Below are 18,558 nucleotides of genomic sequence, written 5' to 3' on the forward strand. Positions count from 1 at the left end.
AACCTGTACAAACAAACTTGGGTCTATGTCAAGCTGAACAGGGGTTCAACAGTGGCCAACATAAGTCAACCTGTACAAACAAACTTGGGTCTATGTCAAGCTGAACAGGGGTTCAACAGTGGCCAACATAAGTCAACCTGTACAAATAGACTTGGGTCTATATCAAGCTGAACAAAAGTTTAACAGTGGCCAACTTAAATCAACCTGTCTAATAAAGAGAAGCCTTACTCAGTGCAAGTCCTAAAATTAATCAGTTTAGGTGAAATTGACACTTTGAAATTCTTACACTCTAGTGAACCATTTCCTCTTCAAGAATATAATGATATAAATGTGTGATTCTATGGAATCGATATATCTAAATTCAATGACAAATCTGATCTAACGATAAAACTTCAGTTTATCACTTCTACTGGCGCATGCGTAATATAACGTTAGCTTTGTGTGCTTCGAATATATGTTCCGGCATCAAACATTCCGAAACTTTGGAATCTAATCAACACAAAGTCCGAGAGATATATACATATTAGTCCCCTTTAACCCTAAGTTACTTTCAGGCTACAAACGATTCAAACAAAACAAATATTGCAAATATTTATTTCTGGTATCCTTATGTATCTTTGATGGAAAATAACTGATCTCACCAACATCGTTTGGTAATTCTTTATACCAGGCAAAAACATGGAATTATTCAGTATGATATAATACGTGAATATAAACGGCAGCGAGTGCTATAGAAACAAGATCGTGTTCTGAGAGTTAGAAATCGAACAATAATCGAGACCTCGCACTGAGGAGCTAAAGTCAACACGAAAATCACATCAGAAAGACCTTGTATACTCTCGACAGAAGTGGGTTAGGTCTTCGTTGTGAGTTCTACAGCGCTCCTGCCAAGCACATTGGCTGGAATCATGTGTCAGGAAAAACCACATAATATGCAGAAATGTGAAGAAAGAAAAGGAAAGTTTGGGGGGAAAGTTCCTGCCAAGAGAGGCCCTCTGTAGATGAGTTGGGTTTATATATTATTCTGAAGACATCTTATTTACATATGAGAACTAAACGTACTAACGGTAAATGACTACTACCATATACATATAGAAGAACTTTAACTATTGGAATCTTATCTAGTTTGACGTCATAATGATGTGGTGTCACACACACACAATGCAATGTCTGATCTGGTCCATGGAATTACTTTCTGGGCAGACTTTTATATAACAGAATAAGTGACGATATTTAGGAACTATTTACGTTTATGTTAGCGATTACATTCAGATAAAACGGGAACGGACAATGAAAAGAGGAAGAGTTATAGGAGAAAAAGTGGATTTGGACTCGTCCAGCTCCCAAAGTCTGTTCTATATCAAGGGTTCGCTTCTTCTGTGTGGGTATTTGGGTATGTTTAATTTATAAATAAATAGGAGGGTCAGGTGCACAAGACCTCTTCCTCCATCCCTAGCTTTCATGTCGGCTACTAGTAAAAATTTGTTGTAGTTGTAGTGCTTTTGGGCTAGAATAACCCACAGTACTCCAGCCCTTTTCAGGGCAGTATCCATGTATGGTCTTGATTTGCCCTTTTTTTTTCCTTTATCAATTTATTATTATTTTTTCCCACTTTTTATTCGTATTTTTTCTTCTTTTTCCATATATATTTATCGAAAAATTAAAATAATAATAATAAAAAATAAAATGAAATAAAAAGAAAGGAAAAGAAAAAAAATAAAACAAAAAATAAATAAAATAAAACTAGTTCTAAATGTCTAGTACATGGTAACCAGCTTGATTTATAGGAGAGAGGTACTTGGGGCTATGTTCATCATGTATGTAGTATCTGTTAAGATCACACATTAAATCATTTTTATGCCACTTTTTATTAAAATAATTTAGTGCATTATACAAGTCTTTCAGATATTGTGTCTATGTTTGCATACTTGTACATGAATGAGGATGAAGTGCTACGTGGTACTTTATAGGCTGAAGTTAAGATTGAATTGTGTATTTTTTGTAGTTTGTGTGATTGTTTTTGTGTTATGTTTATCCAGGCTGGACATGCGTATTCTATTATAGGTCTAATGTATGTTTTGCTGATTTTTACTTGCATAATTTGCTCTTTTCCAGATTCTAGTCAGGATATTGTTTGTATGTTGTATCCACGTTTATTTCGTATCAAAAATTAATCCTAAAAATTTAGCAGAAGTAGCAGTCTGTAAAAGTGATCCGTTCATGTATAACTTAGCTGGATCTTTTTTCAGTTTATTTAATCTGCTGAATAGTATTACTTGGGTTTTCGAAATATTTATTTTTATTCTATATTTCTGGATATCAAGGGTTCCTATGGGGTGGAGTTAGTTTTTCAATTTCGCGCAAAGCTACAAGAGGACTATACGCGCTAGCTTTTCCTAATTCAGTAGTGTAAGACTACGGGATTTGGTTTGGTTTGTTTGAAGTTTGCGCAAAGCTATACGAGGACTATATGCGCTAACTGTCCCTAATTTAGTAATGTAAGACTAGAGAGGTAGGCAGCTAGTCATCACTACTCAATGCCAATTATTGGGATACTCTTTTACCAACGAATAGTAGGATTCACTGTAACATTATAACGTTCACACTACTATTAAGGCACGCATGTTTGCTGGAGCGGGTACTCAAAACCGCGACCTTCAAGTTGTGAGTCAAGCGTCCTAACCACCTGGCCATAAATACCAAGAAGTGCAACTAAAACACTGTATCCAAAAGTTGGGTTAACTTGTTATCTTAGACACAAGAAACCTGTTACTTTGACAGCCACTAAACCAATATGTATCTAATATTAGATGATACTTGTATCTGTCTCACACTTCTATTTTTTGTAAAATTAGTTTCAAAAATTCAGTTGATATTTTGTAATTTACAAGGTTAGATAATGTTTTCTTTAACATAGTCAAACCTGTAGTTAACGTACACATAGTTCATTACAACATAATCGATTACTTTTCGAAAATATAATGCAAATATTGAAAACTGTTGAATGCAATACGTTTAGGAAATATTACTATTTATTATTATTATTATGTTTATAATCATCACCCATCAGTTTCGTCGACATGACCAGGTGATTAGGGCACACGAGTCTGAGGGTCACAGGTTCGAATCCCCGTCATACCAAATATGCTCGCTCTTTCAGAAGCCCGGGTTCAATTCCCTGCATGGGAATGAACGTTTTGGCCTGGCATGGCCAAGCGCGTAAGGCGTGCGACTCGTAATCCGAGGGTCGCGGGTTCGCGCCCGCGTCGCGCTAAACATGCTCGCCCTCCCAGCCGTGGGGGTGTATAATGTGACGGTCAATCCCACTATTCGTTGGTAAAAGAGTAGCGCAAGAGTTGGCGGTGGGTGGTGATGACTAGCTGCCTTCCCTCTAGTCTTACACTGCTAAATTAGGGATGGCTAGCGCAGATAGCCCTCGTGTAGCTTTGCGCGAAATTCAACACAAACAAAAAAATTTTAAAACTGTTAGGCATTATATCAGTATTGCGCCCTCTATCCTCAGCATTTAATACAAGCATTGTTGTTCCAAGGTGATCGATCGATGTAAGATATTTTTTTTAAATGATGTATAACATATGATTGGTGACTGATTCGTCATAGTCATATCACCTTAATCAGAATGGTTAATATGAATTACATGATAATAAGTACGTAAAGTCTGTACATAAACTTAAACATATATATCTATATTCACTCACAACACTATAACCTTTTTCATACGTCATCCATATGTGTTCTGTGAAGCGCCATCTATGTTATTAACTCCAAACTAAATTTCTAAATTTTACCCTATTTTCTAGTTCCTCTTGATTTAAAGATTTTGTGATTTTGTTTCTTCTTGCACAAAATACATTCCTTTAAAAATTATTTTATCGCCTCACATGTAGGCCTTTTATTAAAGATAAAACCAATTCATGACGAAGGCAAAACAGAACTCGTTCTAATGACAGGTTTGGAGTTTAGACAATGGACAGAGTTCCCAACGAGAGAGGAATACTGTAAGTGACGTAATTAATAAATACAATTTTAGAGACGTTTATGGTTTAGGATTTGATGAAAAGTAAATACAAAACATTGTACATCACAGCCACAGAATGTGATTGAAAAGCATGTTATTTCTTTTGTGTCGACCATGTAAATCAAGATCAGGTGAAAATACAGTAATGTAATAAATAGTTTATTTTTCAAACAATAAATTTATAATACGATATTCAAATGAAAAAGTACTGACTCTTGGAGTTGGTCATATATTTATCATAATTTACGTAAAAAAGCGAATTATATTAACCTGTTCAGTGCCGTAGACGAGATAACTCGTCCAACCCGATCGGTAACACAGTGCCACGAACGAGTTAATTCGTTCTCAATAACACCTAACTTCAACGCTAGATGTCAGCACCATACATTCATTCGACCTACTTACAAATTGTTTCACTTTCGATCCAAAATGGCGTCATGAAACAAGTTACAAAATGAAGAAGCATTAGAGTTGTATTGTAGCAGCTGAAATACTTGTAAGTCAACAGGTTAAAGTTTAACTTGACGTTGGTTGGTTTTGTAAAGTCTAAACTTTGAACGAAGCCTTGAAAGAAACACTACAAATTCACGGCTAAATAAAGAAATGGATTATATTTCATTTTACCCATGCACTAATAGCTTTGTTTTGACACGTTAAAAACATACTCCACTGGTTAGGCTTAAATGTATAATGAAAACAAGCCCAGAAGCAAAAACCAAAAGTTCCACTTTACCGTGCGCGTTAGGCTTAGTTAAGCCTTATATTTTATGTAGACTATTAGAAGAAACGTATTATTCTGCACGTTACACCACATATCATTAAAATTGTGTACCGAATTAATTGATTTCGGAAAGATGTTTATAACACACCAAACTGAAAAATAAAGGCTGGGGTCGTTACTCATTACTGAATTCTTGTTACGGGAAGAATATAATTCAATTAGGGTTACAACCCAGAGGCCTGATGGAATTGTAACTGCATACTAAATTTAGCATAACATCCTGATATTAAAAATTTAAGAAACAGTTTTGTTAGAAACACACCCGCTTTTGTTTTTTAATGAAACTTTGTCTCAAGCCCTGGATCTCAACATTTACGTTATGTCCGTAAATTTATCATTGATTCACTAGGAATCAAAACAAAACAGAAACGTTATTTGTTTAATAATGGTTAAACACATTTTGTTAAGAAGTTACAGTAACCAAACCAATGGTAACATTAAGCAGTTACAAAGATAATTAAGACAAAATATTTATGATAATTTTGTAAATACTGAAAGGTTTGTGTATTCACAAATGTACAAACATACACACATTTTGTCGTTACTTGTAAATCGTATCATAAGTAGGTACAGGCGTGGCCTAGTGAGTGCTTCACGTCCCGATAACAGAACAAATACACTACGTTTTGTAGTGGTGGATGTTTTACAACGGTTAAACCACACTAGTCGGTCAGATAAGAGTAGCCCAAGAACTGGCGGTAGGTGCTACTGATTAGCTACCTTCCCCATTTTATAAAAGTCCTATACTTTAGCCGGCCACAGTGTTACACAAACAAACAAAGCACGCGAGGTTTACTTGGAAAGTTCACCTTACAGATATCCATCATTAAGATAACACTTCTTTAACTACTCACAGAAATACTCGAATATTGAGTTTATTACCAATCTTCAGTACTGATAGAAAATATAAAGTTGATAGAAAATATAAAGTTCAAAGGCGTTCGAATCAAAATCTTTTAAAAATTAGTCAGCGGTTATTTATTATGGAGAGTGATTATACATATAATTATTTAATAAACCTGCGTTTACAAAGCTACCAGATATTGAAACAACAACAACACAAGAACTAGTTAGATAACGCTTTAAGTTACAAGAAAAGAATACGCGAGGATTATAACACATGCTTTAACAGCTAGATTGTTGTTTATAAATAAAAACTGGGTCAATCTCACCGTATAACTTCGACCTCGAACAAGAGAGTAAACTTAGTAATGACCTTTCAACTTCAGTGTTCTGGAATAAATGATGCAACCACATATACAACCAAGATACTCATAATCAAATATTGTTTTTCATCCACATTTTATTTTTAAATATAGAAAAATAAATACATAAACATTTCCCCAAAAATGTGTGTGGAACAACAAACGATTCACTTTTACATCGATCAAACAACACGAGAAATCTATACTTTGCTGTTTATAATTTATACATTTTTGTGCAAACGGTGCCATATGGTGGTTCAACAACGTGTTTTAGGGCTTAAAATCGGATTTCGATACCCGCGATGATCAGAGTACAGACAGTTCACTGTGTAGCTTTGTGATTAATAACAAATAATCAAATCTTGTTGACAGAGAACAATGGGGAATTCTTTCACAGTATAATGATAGAAGTAACATTATTTTAGATATAGTATCAATGTACATATACAAAAGTGTAACGTCCAGTATTTGATAAATCCTGATTAAATAGTGCTGTGTTTGTTCTTGCTGTCACTTACAACGATAAGATTTTTATACCATACATCCATCTGTAAAGGTAAAATTTTTTCATTAGCTGACGTAACACCCTTTATTTTTCCCCCTACACAACTCAGCGGCCACCCCATAAATTCCAGGCCAGACCACCGACGGAGGACCTTGTACCCCGTGCCCCTGCGAGGTACTCATGCCTGAAACCGGATACGAACACAGTCGTTTCTTGCCATCCCCTCTTTCCAATCCACCTCTGTGTCCACTGTCCAGCCACAAGGCATGGCTACTCCTTTGTGGGATCTGGCGAGATGTGGACTTGTATTTTGTTACAAGACAAAATAATACGATTAGCTCTGTGAAATCGATACTTCCAAACTGTTCTAATCTCCATTTTTAGGCCTAATCTACGAAATACCAAACTATTTACAACCAGGTCTCTTTTCGGTGATACTAACACCACAATTAAAAACATGAAAGAAATACCGAACACAGTAAACTGAGACAAACATCCCAGTATTGGACAACGGCTTCTTTAAGACACCTGCCCATAATGTACAGACGGACATAAAGAGCAAAAAAAAAAAAAAATGTAGCATTACTACAGTTAACTAGCCTAGCTCAGAGACAGGAGAAACAACCGTGACCACAATCATGCGTCCGGGTATGCGTAAGTTGAGTTTCAGTTATGAGTTGAATTACACGAAGCCGGTACATGAAGGTTCACATGACGACGTGATGTTGTTCCTAGATACACCAAACTAAACAAAATGATTTAACTTGCAACTAGGATATTTCACTATCGAATGGGTATACTTTAAAACAGTTATCGGTGAATCTATTCATTGTTACAACAAAATAATGTTGTGGTACAGTATTTTACAGCTCTGAATACATTTAGTCAAAGTATCTTAAAAACAAAGATCGGAACCACACCTTACGTATCATACGTAAAACAACGTACAGCGCCACACCCTACACAACACCGTACAGTACCCTACCTCACATAACACTAGTTCATTTAAATAAATAATGCACAGTCAACAAAATACATGTCACGGATTATTTATCCCATCAAACAACAAACAGAAACATATGGTACATTAACCGTATCAAGAAAACAGTGCTAGAATCACTAACCTAATATTCGAAATAGAAAGCGGATATTACTAGCAAAACCACTTAATTACGTACTTATAATAAATAGTACCTTATCCCTAACAACTTTAGTACAAGCAATTAAATGGTAAGTATAATTTAGCCTACAAAATAGTAAAAATAACTCAGAATAATGCTGACGTCATTTTTAATTGGATACATTATTTGTTATCGGCGATACAAATTTTTTCATAAATTCTTTACCACTTTCTTCCCACTTGGCGGCGTTATAAATTATAGTCACTTGTCATAGAAAGCACTGAAACGTCACTGCATTTTTTTTTCTCTTCCTATTGGCCAATAACATGCTACTGATTTCGCAAAGTCAATACACTGATAAAATTAAGATACAATTCAACTGTCTGGATGTGTGATATTTGATATCCTGGTAACCTCTTAAACTGAGTTTTATCACTGCTTAACTAAACAAACTGTCATCCAGTTAGTCAAAACGCAAGTTATCTCGGCTTATCGTATCCTACTGATGATAGTACCAAGTTACCACCTAACGGAAAGAAAGAGTCAGAAATATCTCCCTATTTTTGTGTACGAACATGAGAAACTCGGTATACATCTGAACGTGCACACTAGAAAGATTATGGTACTTTGTTTGTTGTAGCCCAAAGCTGCACAGTGGGCTATCAGCACTTTATTAACTGCATGGAATCGAACCCTGGATTGTAGAGAAAATTTAAAAATAAGTTTGTTTTTAATTTCACGCAAATCTACACGAGGGCTATCTGCGCTAGCCGTCCTTAATTTAACAGTGTAAGACTAGAGGGAAGGCAGCTAGTCATCACCACTCACCGCCAACTCTTGAGCTACTCTTCTATCAACGAATAGTGGGATTGACCGTCACTTTATGACGTACTCACGGCTGAAAGGGCGAGCATGTTTGGTGTGACGGGGATTCGAACACACGACCCTCGGATTACGTTTTAATAATAGAAGTTCATAAGTTCTCTTGTTCTGTTTGTAATCAGGTTTCGTTTATCAAAGCAGCTCTTATTTCTCACTCTATGCGATAATTTATGAAATAAACAATTTATTTTATGTCTTCTAAATTATACTACACTCTCTCTTTAATGCTAATAGTATTGGTTAAAATATTTAATATATTTACTGTTATTATGATTCTGTATTTATCTGTTATACATATATAAACATACTTCTATTAGGATGACTGCTTTCCGTTGTTGGCTTAGCATATGGATTTGTAACTGACTTAAAACTCGTAAGTTCGCCCAACATCGTGACATATTACTAGAATTACGGCCGAAAATGTCGACCGTATTGGAGGTGATAACTGATGAAATAATAAATTTTAATTTTGTTTTATATTCCTTGTTAGACCGATGTAATAAAATGGCTTCATCAATTAGTGGATAAATTATTTGTTCTTATTTATATAGATAGCTTTCCAAGCTACTGATGACTCTAGTATACTAAAGTTTTGCCAAAACGTAAAGTTAAAACCAATGCATCTTTCAGTATTAGATATGATAGTGCACAGTGGATTATCGATGAATAATCTTCTGTTAAAATTTGGCCTAATCTGTAGTCTGGTGCATCAAAAAGCGTATGTTTATTAGCTACATATGAATCACCCAATAGGCCTTGTTTAAACCAACTTAAAACGGTTTTCCTTACAAGTGGTTTAAAGTAACAAAATTAAGAAATGACGAGCTGCTGCTTGACATAAACCAAGGTAGAGCTGATTGAATATAATCCAAAGATTCAGTTTAAGGTTAAAACATTGGCCAGTCCACAATTCTCAGCGTTTCCACGTCAACTTAGTTAACGGAGTCAAATTGAAAACGATCAAATCTTGAAAAACATGCTCACACTTCCAGCACTTGAATAGTAATAACACTCCCATACTAAAAAAAACCCATAATAGGAATATTAAAGTGAGCTAGTTTGATCTTGTAGCTTGACTGTAATGTATAGTGATCATATTTTGCGATACTGTGGCAAACAATACTTTTAAAACTAAATTTATTATTTTCATAAACTCTGACCAACCAACGGACTGACTTCAGTAAAGCAACGTATATGCTATACTTGACTTTCGTTAGAAGTCACCAAGAGTATATACCGTGTGAAAAATAATAAATAAATTATGTTATCGAGCTCTGTTAGAGAAATGAGGTTATCTTGTTAGAAGAGTCATGTTTATGTTTACCAATAACTTCATGTTTATCATGTTACTGAACGAACTTGTGTTTGTGTGTGTGTGTGTTTTCTTATAGCAAAACCACAGTGGCTATCTGCTGAGCTCACCGAGGGAAATCGAACCCCTACTTTTAGAATTGTAAATCCGTAGATGTACCGCTGCGCTAGCAGGGGTCTGAACTTATTTTGAAAAGTGTTTTAACGACTAGGTTTGTTTGTTTTTGAATTTCACGCAAAGCTACACGAGGGCTATCTACATTAACGGTCCCTAATTTAGCAGTATAAGACTAGAGGGAAGGCAGCTAGACATCACAACCCACCGCCAACTCTTGGACTACTCTTTTACCAATGAATAATAGGATTGATCGTCACATTATTACGCCCCCACGGCTAAAAGGGCGAGCATGGTTGGTGCTAGGGGGATTCGAACCTGCGACCCTCACATTACGAGTTGAGCACCTTAACCACCCAGCCATGCCGTGCCTGAGTAAGTTTTAAAGATTAAGTTAGCCTAACTATAAGTAAATCACAAAATTAAAAATCTACTTCTACATTATAAACAGTGAACAAATCAATGTTAAATAGAAAAGAAATTGTAACAGTCAGAATTTAGTGAATAACTATATATATATATATATATATATATGGTTCGGCCACAAAGTTAGGAAACTTGTGTTAAAGTCACATTAAGAGCTTTAAAATATAAAATAATATTCGTGTATATGTGAAAGTCAAGAATACACAAATTACTTTAAGCATCGTAACTAAAAACATTAATAAAGCTTATGTTTGAAGATAAAACGAAGTAATTCGTTATTTTACACAAAACACCAGCTGTCTGTTCCCGGGATCCAAGCTTCCAAATACACGAAATATGAATAAATTTGTTAGTGTTAATACACTTGCGAACAGAGCGTTTATCCGGAAATAGCCGCCTATATGTTGAATAAGAAGTGTTCTGTCACATACTAAGTATGAATTCAAAATGACCAAATTAAAAAGTATGTAAAAAAAAATAAAAGCTTTAGTATTTAAATGTTATTTTTATCACACAGTTTAGGCCTATATGTTTAAAAAAACTTCTGTATTTAAATGTGATTTTATCACACAGTTTAGACCTATATGTTTAAAAAAACTTCTGTATTTAAATGTGATTTTTATCACACAGTTTAAGCCTATATGTTTAATTCCTTTGGTTGAATTTTTACTCTTTTATTAATAACTAATATTGTAAATATTTTAATAATATTGAGTATTATTTGTATTGTTACATCCTAGCGGAAGCTTTTAAATACAACAATGTAAGTTTCTAAAATAATTTTATCTTTAAAAAAAGATTTACTCATATATAATATTTAGGCGTGGTCGACCCTACCAGTTACATTTGTTCAGCAGTAAGTCTAAATTCGCGTTTTGATACCCACAGTAATCTGATCATAGATAACCTTTTATGTAGTTCTGTGCTTGTAACAAAGACATCTCTACCAGATGTCTATAAAGATCTACTTTATTTTTCTTAGGGGTGTTCGGAACCAAACTGATGTCAGCACAGAGAAGATATAATAAAAATCAAGCTATAGTTGGATATATCACATATCTTCTGAAAGTAATTTTTCTCAAAATAGGTCATTCAACTGAACCCTTAAATAGAATGGTTACTAAATAAAACCTTTCAAATCACTGTATAACGAACGCTCTGCGCAGTCGTGAGTGTTATATAGTTGTATAATCTGTAATCTGTTGCTCCCATGTAAACACAGTAAAACAGATAGAAGACTAGTGAGTTTCTACGATTTTTTGTAGTTTTGATTTGTAGAAGAAGAGAAATGGACTACACACGCACATTCACCAACCTGACAAACGAACACCAAACAATTCGTCTCAGCACGTTAAGACTTTTAAAATGTTTTGATCACAAATCAATGAAACAAATCATCAACGCTGAATAATAAAAAGTGATATTGAAATAACCCGTTTTTTCATTATAAAATATTACTTACACGTATATCTTGTTCAGTTACCAAATTATCATTCTGGCCTAGTTCACAGTCACCGAAATGGAAGCGGTTTACTTCTTTGTTCGGAAAAATATAATTTATTGTCGCTAAACTTTCATTAGAATACAAAGTTTCAATAATGTTGGGTTTATCTTACGCTAATAAACAAACAACAAACATTGAGGCACTGAACGAAGCTAGAAATAATCATGTATCAACATAAAGTTCTATTATAAAATAAATTATAAAGGCATCGCAATGTCAATAATTATAGATGTATCAAAACATTTGTGAATAACTTAGCAAAATAAAACCGACCATAAGAAAAGAAGTTCGTCTCTATATCCTTCTAACAATTTTTTTTATCACGTTACAAAATATACAATTTAAAAGAAATTAACAAACTATTTTACTAGCTTGGTTGTTGTTTTAGTAAATACGAACTTGGACATGACGGTCTACCCAGATTGTGTGCTGTTTTGAAAAAGAGGCATAGCAGAAAACGCTAATAATATAAAGAAAACTACTTGCGACAAAGGCTAAGTAAAAAATACTTGTACCATACATCCAAATAACCTTTGAATAAAAAGGCACTAAAGAAAGTCCCCTCCAAAAAAAAAAAAAAAGCCATGAAAGAAATTCTGCCATCTCCTTGAAAGAGTACACGTAGATGTCTCGAGACTCCTCGTGCGTTTTCTTCCGAAAATTTGGCGCTATGAATATACAATTTTTTCATTGGCCATCCTTTATAAAATCGCTATCGAATAGCTTCCTTTATATCATGTCCAACCACTAAAAGTTGTTAACACTACTGAACTAGTTATTTAGTACTTATTATTATATTGCATTCGAAATTAACAAATTAATAGTAGAGCATGATTTTTACCAATATTTCTTTCTCTTCCCGACTGTAAGTAAATGGCGCGAAAGATTTAGTAAATCACATAAAAACTTGCGCTCTCTATAAGTGGACTTTTCTTCATTGGTAAAAACAACTATATGCAGAATATTTTTACACAAGTACAGAAGTGACCGACTAATACGCCGTCACAATACTCCAAAACGTTCAAACTCGAAATCAAAATCTTACAGAAGAAAGAATTTATTCCACAAAGTATATGGTTATATAATATAATTTTATTACTGAAGTTACAACGAAAGGCATGGAGGTTTCAAAGACAGAAAAATACGGCTAACTTTTACAGCTTGAAGATTGATAATACATAATTCGTAAACAAACTATTTCGAAATTTTGTAAATGAAAAGTTTGGTATAAATCCCATTTGGTTAAAAGCACGTGAAATATATTTAATTAACAGTTCGCACATAAAAGTAAAAAAAAATTGTTTCTGACCGTCCTGGAATTATTATTTATTCTCGCTGTTATTATAGTTTGCCATGCGAAAACAACAAAACTGTAGTTGTTTGACGAAGTTAAGTACTCTATTCATTTCCATTTGTTTAATTTTAATACTCACTTATCTTCCTTGCTTATTTTGTTAAAAATATAAAACAAATTAAACTTCTTTTCAGTCAACAATAGCCTGGCGGGAATTCTTTACTGTTGACACTACGAAAATACCAACGTCAACAAAAGCATTTTCGTGGTGACACGTTTCACGTGCTAACTTTTCTGCAAATGAAATATTGAAAGTTACATTTTCTCGTCAGAACAAACGTATAAATTCGTCACAAATCAACCAACTGATGCCTACGCATAATAAATGAATATTTTAATTAGTTTTAAGGACCTTATACGATGGCAGTATTCATACTATAAACAGTTTCAGTTTTTAATCCTAGCTCTAATAAATCTCCTTACCTGTTTTCTCTTTGATCTCACAGAGAACACTGAAGAGGGCAGGTTTCATTCGATGGCAGTTTAGTGTGTGTTTTCTAGAAGAAAAAGAAAACATTTATCTTCACTTCGGCCACTAAATACTAGTTAGTAATATACCATAAGATTTACGTTACACGGTAAAGTAGGCTTAGCCACAAGCTTAACTATGCAAGACCAACGTAAACCTAAGGGATACGGTTATTATGTTCACTCTATCGAGAAAAACTCCGTCAATATAAACCTACCTGGCTTGGGCTTCATCGAGACTTTGATCCGTTATGTTCATTATCTGTTGAAGAATTTCTGAAATGTCATTTTTTATTCCTTCTTGGTCTGGGGCATGCTGTTGATTTGTAGGATCCACGCCATGTGGTTGTTGTGGCATGCCATAACCGTGCTGAGAAACTACATGACCCGCCATGCTGACCGAAGGATGCTGAGAAACTGGATGCATCATTCTTTGTTGATCACCCATGCTTCAACACCACCCTCGCCAAATATACACAACGGTGTGGCTGTCCGTCTAGCAAAGGCCACACTGTCTCTCCAGCCCTAACGCCTCACCACAGCACACGCGCACGATCATCCATAAAACTACGAGTAGCACACACTCTATAGTAAACCAACTGTAATTGAGTGTTTTGATTGAAATATTTTTGACAGACAGCAAGAAGCTTCCAGGAGGGTTGAACAATAATGCCAGTCAAACCACTTCGCCATAAAAGATGAGGGTATTCTGTAATAAGGGCTACGTCAGAGAAAACGATTGTCCAATCATAGTTAAGCAACTGAGTCACATTTCACCCTTGGACGGCTGTCAATCAAAGTTCATACTACAGTAAAGCCTATAGTGTATCTCCGCCTCTTTCGTTTATACTAACAAGCGGAACTTCCGTTTTACTAATCTGAGCATGCGCTACTTTTTTAAAATGGGACACGCATCTTTAATTAAGGAAAATTGAAATTAAGTAATTTCTTGTTAAAATAAAATAATAGGCTGAAAAAATATAAAGATTGAAAATAAAAGATAATAAGTGCCAAATGACGTAGTGATATTGCTATTAGTTAATTCTCAGATTTTCTTTGTTCTTGACTTTGTACAGATACTTTTTTTCATGTAAATATTTCATAAATAAGAAATTTTAAATAATTAATAGTAAAAAGTTAATAAGTGAAGTTATTATTTGTTACTTATTTAAAATATTATTTTTTTCTTTTAGATTAGTTTGGTTGGAAATGCAATTTCACGCTTTAGCTGTAGCTTGACCAATATGGCTTCAGTTTGTATGGATATTTATTTCCCACTCTCATTCGTTTTTCTTTTAAACAGGTGAGTTTCATCTAGAGTATGTAAGTAATAGTAATGTTGTAAATCGGTCATATATATTTCTGTCTAATGGTTATAATTTACAGTACTGTAAGATACTTTCATTTAAGTTAATGTAATTTTAAGTGCTTACGGTAATACTGATAGGCTGATATTGGATTAGGAACTTACCTTTTTATTAAAGTTAAAAACATTAATAATTTCACTTTCAGGTAATAACGTTACAAATTGCAAGTGACATCTGTTACTAAGTATTAGTAAAATTACTTAGGTTAATTTTACTCCAACATGTTTTCTTCAAGTTTGAAGTTGAACTTTGATAAAATCAGAAAGTCAACTGTTGATATAAATTCCTTGCAAAAGCTGCTTGCTTGTTGTTTCACATATATCCCATATTAGCAATAGTACTGCTAATAATGTACTGTGTAATGAAACAGTAATCATATATAACTTAAGAAAACGACAGTTTTTTATCTTTTATTTTTAAACCATGAACAGTATCAATCACTAGTGTCAACAATCTGTATGTGAACTGTTTTGTGGGAACTTAAAATTATAGTAAATTAATCATCAGTGAGTCACAACATCAAAGGATTCATATTTGTAAATCAGATTGGGTAGTTTAACTTGGTAATTCATCAATTGCATATAAAACCCATCACTGTAAAATATGATTATTCAATTATGTTTTCTATATATACAAGATTACTTCAAGACTTGTTCAAATTTTAAATCTATTTTCTAACTTGTTTTGAGTAATCAACAATAAAACATATCGAGTACCCTGATGGTACATTTTAATGGGAAAAATGTTGTGTTATGTTATTGGTAATGTATTTGCAAAATATATTACTAAACACTTAAGTTCATAGAATACAAATTCTAACACTAGGTGTTAAGTGCTAAAAGAACCATAAAGGTTCAGCTAAAGTACAACTTGAATTAAGTAATTGTTCTTTTTAGCCACTTTTTTACCAATATTTGTGACTACATATGGTTCTAGTTGGTTAAAAACAAGTGAAGTGACAAAGAAAAAGATTTAACTCTAATGTTGAATTGTTTCACCTTTCAAATCACCACTAGGACATTGTTATTAGGCTTAGTGTAATCAGTCTCGACTACACACCTATCTGTAAGGGTTTTCATTAAATTAAACTAAAAAAAAACTATACAAATTGTGTATTACATAAATGTATAATTCTAACATTGTGTTTTTGTTTGAGGCCAAGTTGAGATGTAGACTTCATAATGTTTATTGTCTCTCTAATATTGGTTACTGGTTGTAATGTTTGAAAAGTTGTATATTATTATTTACTCTTATGGAGATTGTTATGTTTCTATAATATATGTTCATACTATATAAAACTGGGGAATTATGGTAAGGATTTTAGACAAAAATATGAATAGTTGAGGGTTTCAAAATAACATTTCAGAAAAGCTGTAAGCATGGACACAGAAACATTTTTACTATTCTGTGTACAATTTCTTTAAGTACAATGGTAGTAATAACTGTCAACTAATAACTATAACTTAATTGTCATTTTAGGAAGTCTTTCATAGTAAATGGAAACATTTTTTTATATTAATAGACTTTTAAACACAAGTTTTGAGCACTGGTTATTAAAGCAAAATATGGCTAATAAAGCAAATAACCTAGTTGTGTAACTTGTATTCTTATATTGGATTACAATGGCAATGCATTGGAAAGGAAAAGTTTTGCTTAAGTGTTAGCTCATGACGTATTTGGTATTCATATATATGTATGTATATATGTTTTTAATGCTTTGTACCTTCTAGTAAACAGTATTCTATAAGTGTGTATAGAAAATATGATATTTGTAGAGAAAAATGTAGCATATTTCTGTTATTAAATGTTTGATAAATTTTCAGGATTTAGTGTAAAAAATTGTAAACTGAAATTTAGGAGGATTTAAATTTACAGCTAACTTCACTGTGTTGTAAATAAAATTGGAATTATAAATATTTTATCACCAGTATTTGAAATACAGTATCAGTTCTTGTAATAATATTCTAGGTGACTGACTTTTAAATTTTCTATTCAGGGAATAAGACTTGTATAAGACTGCAGAAGTTAGTGGACCAACATTGAAGGTCTGCTTGACTGCTATAAACCTATTACAACCTTTGTTTTTATGTTAAATTGCATATATTTCAGGCTATAAACCTATTACAACATAAATTTCTATGTTAAATTACTTATATTTCAGGCTATAAACCTACTGCAACCTTTGTTTCTATATTACATTGGTTATATTTCAGGCTATAAACCTACTACAACCTTTGCTTCTATATTACATTGGTTATATTTCAGGCTATAAACCTATTACGACCTAACTTTGTTTCAATATTACATTGCTTATATTTCAGGCCATAAACCTACTACAAACTAACTTTGCATCTTTATTTTAGATAGAAATAAAGTTTTGTAATTACTGTTGGACTGTGGAACTACTTGTGCAACCACTTTGTGTCACGTTTTTCTAAATATGATGATTGAAAAAGATTTTCGTAACTGATTACGTATCTTATTCCACCGAAGAACTGCAGTTTTAAATTCTTTGAAATGTGGATATTTTCTAACATCCAAAGAGTTCAACTGATGGGCATACTTGCTTATTAGTTATATGAATAATTTGGACAGTTTCTCTACCCTTATACATTTTTTAAAGGTATTAAAATCATGGGAAGGATTGCATGTGTAGGAATTTTCTTACCCAAAGACCTTTGACAGTCTTACTGAGTGTACCAGGCACTAGAAAGAAATGCTTCTTCCCTCTTGTGTAGATGTGCTTAGAACCAGACAAATTTCTTTTTCACTTGATACACGGAATGGATTATTGATATCTCATTTACTTATTCACTAACTTATCACCTCCCACTTTTGTGAGTTAGTTTAAAATCTTAACGTGGATAAAGATTTATGAAGTGTATGATGTCTAGTACCTCTGATAAGTGCTTGTTCATGTCTAGTTTTTCTGACGAGGGCTCGTTCACGTCTAGTACCTCTCACGAGGGCTTGTTCACATCTAGTACCCGAGGGCTTGTTCACATCTGACACCTCCCACTACTGTTTGTTCATGTCTAGCACCTCTCATGAGGGCTTGTTCATGTCAATAAGTGATTTAGGTTTTTACGTGGTCTTTGTTTACTACTTTCACATATTTCCAACTGCATCACAATATTGTTTCTTTTAACTTCTCACGTGGCTTTTAATGAAATTCTGCTTAGGTCTGAATACGAATCTTCTTGGAGATCAGTTTGGAGCATGATTGGACAAGTATCCCACAGGGCTTTTATTTTCCTCTACACTATCAAGTAGTTCAAGGAGCATGATGTTTTCAATGAATGTTTCTATGCAAGATCTTACAATTTTAACCCTTTCCATTTTCATCATTCTTAAGACGTTTGTGTCTGCTGCCTTCTTTTCACTTCAGGATTTGTCCTCCTATTTTTATGTTAAGGGATTTAGTTACCTATGGATATAACAGTGTATATAATATTTCATTTTAAAATGTAACTTGTATAT

The 18,558-nt window shown here is 33.5% G+C and overlaps 1 protein-coding gene and 1 pseudogene across 2 annotated transcripts in view; one reads left to right on the forward strand and one right to left on the reverse strand.

The window, feature by feature from the left end:
- Positions 1-14,408, reverse strand: part of LOC143243827 (pre-B-cell leukemia transcription factor 1-like) — a 178,875-nt pseudogene extending 164,467 nt beyond the window's left edge. Inside the window, exons 1-2 of the transcript XR_013024780.1 lie at positions 13,930-14,408; positions 13,667-13,740 (exon numbers count right to left, since the gene is read on the reverse strand). The product of XR_013024780.1 is annotated as a pre-B-cell leukemia transcription factor 1-like (transcript). The remainder of the gene's footprint in view (positions 1-13,666; positions 13,741-13,929) is intronic.
- Positions 14,409-14,598: 190 nt separating this feature from the next.
- The window catches only part of Sin1 (SAPK-interacting protein 1), a 48,668-nt gene continuing 44,708 nt past the window's right edge, over positions 14,599-18,558 (forward strand). Inside the window, exons 1-3 of the mRNA XM_076487509.1 lie at positions 14,599-14,652; positions 14,905-15,014; positions 17,075-17,123. The gene's annotated coding sequence lies outside the window, so the exon portion shown is untranslated. The remainder of the gene's footprint in view (positions 14,653-14,904; positions 15,015-17,074; positions 17,124-18,558) is intronic.

This window comes from Tachypleus tridentatus, chromosome 2 (assembly GCF_004210375.1).
Source record: "Tachypleus tridentatus isolate NWPU-2018 chromosome 2, ASM421037v1, whole genome shotgun sequence".
NCBI lineage: Eukaryota > Metazoa > Arthropoda > Merostomata > Xiphosura > Limulidae > Tachypleus > Tachypleus tridentatus.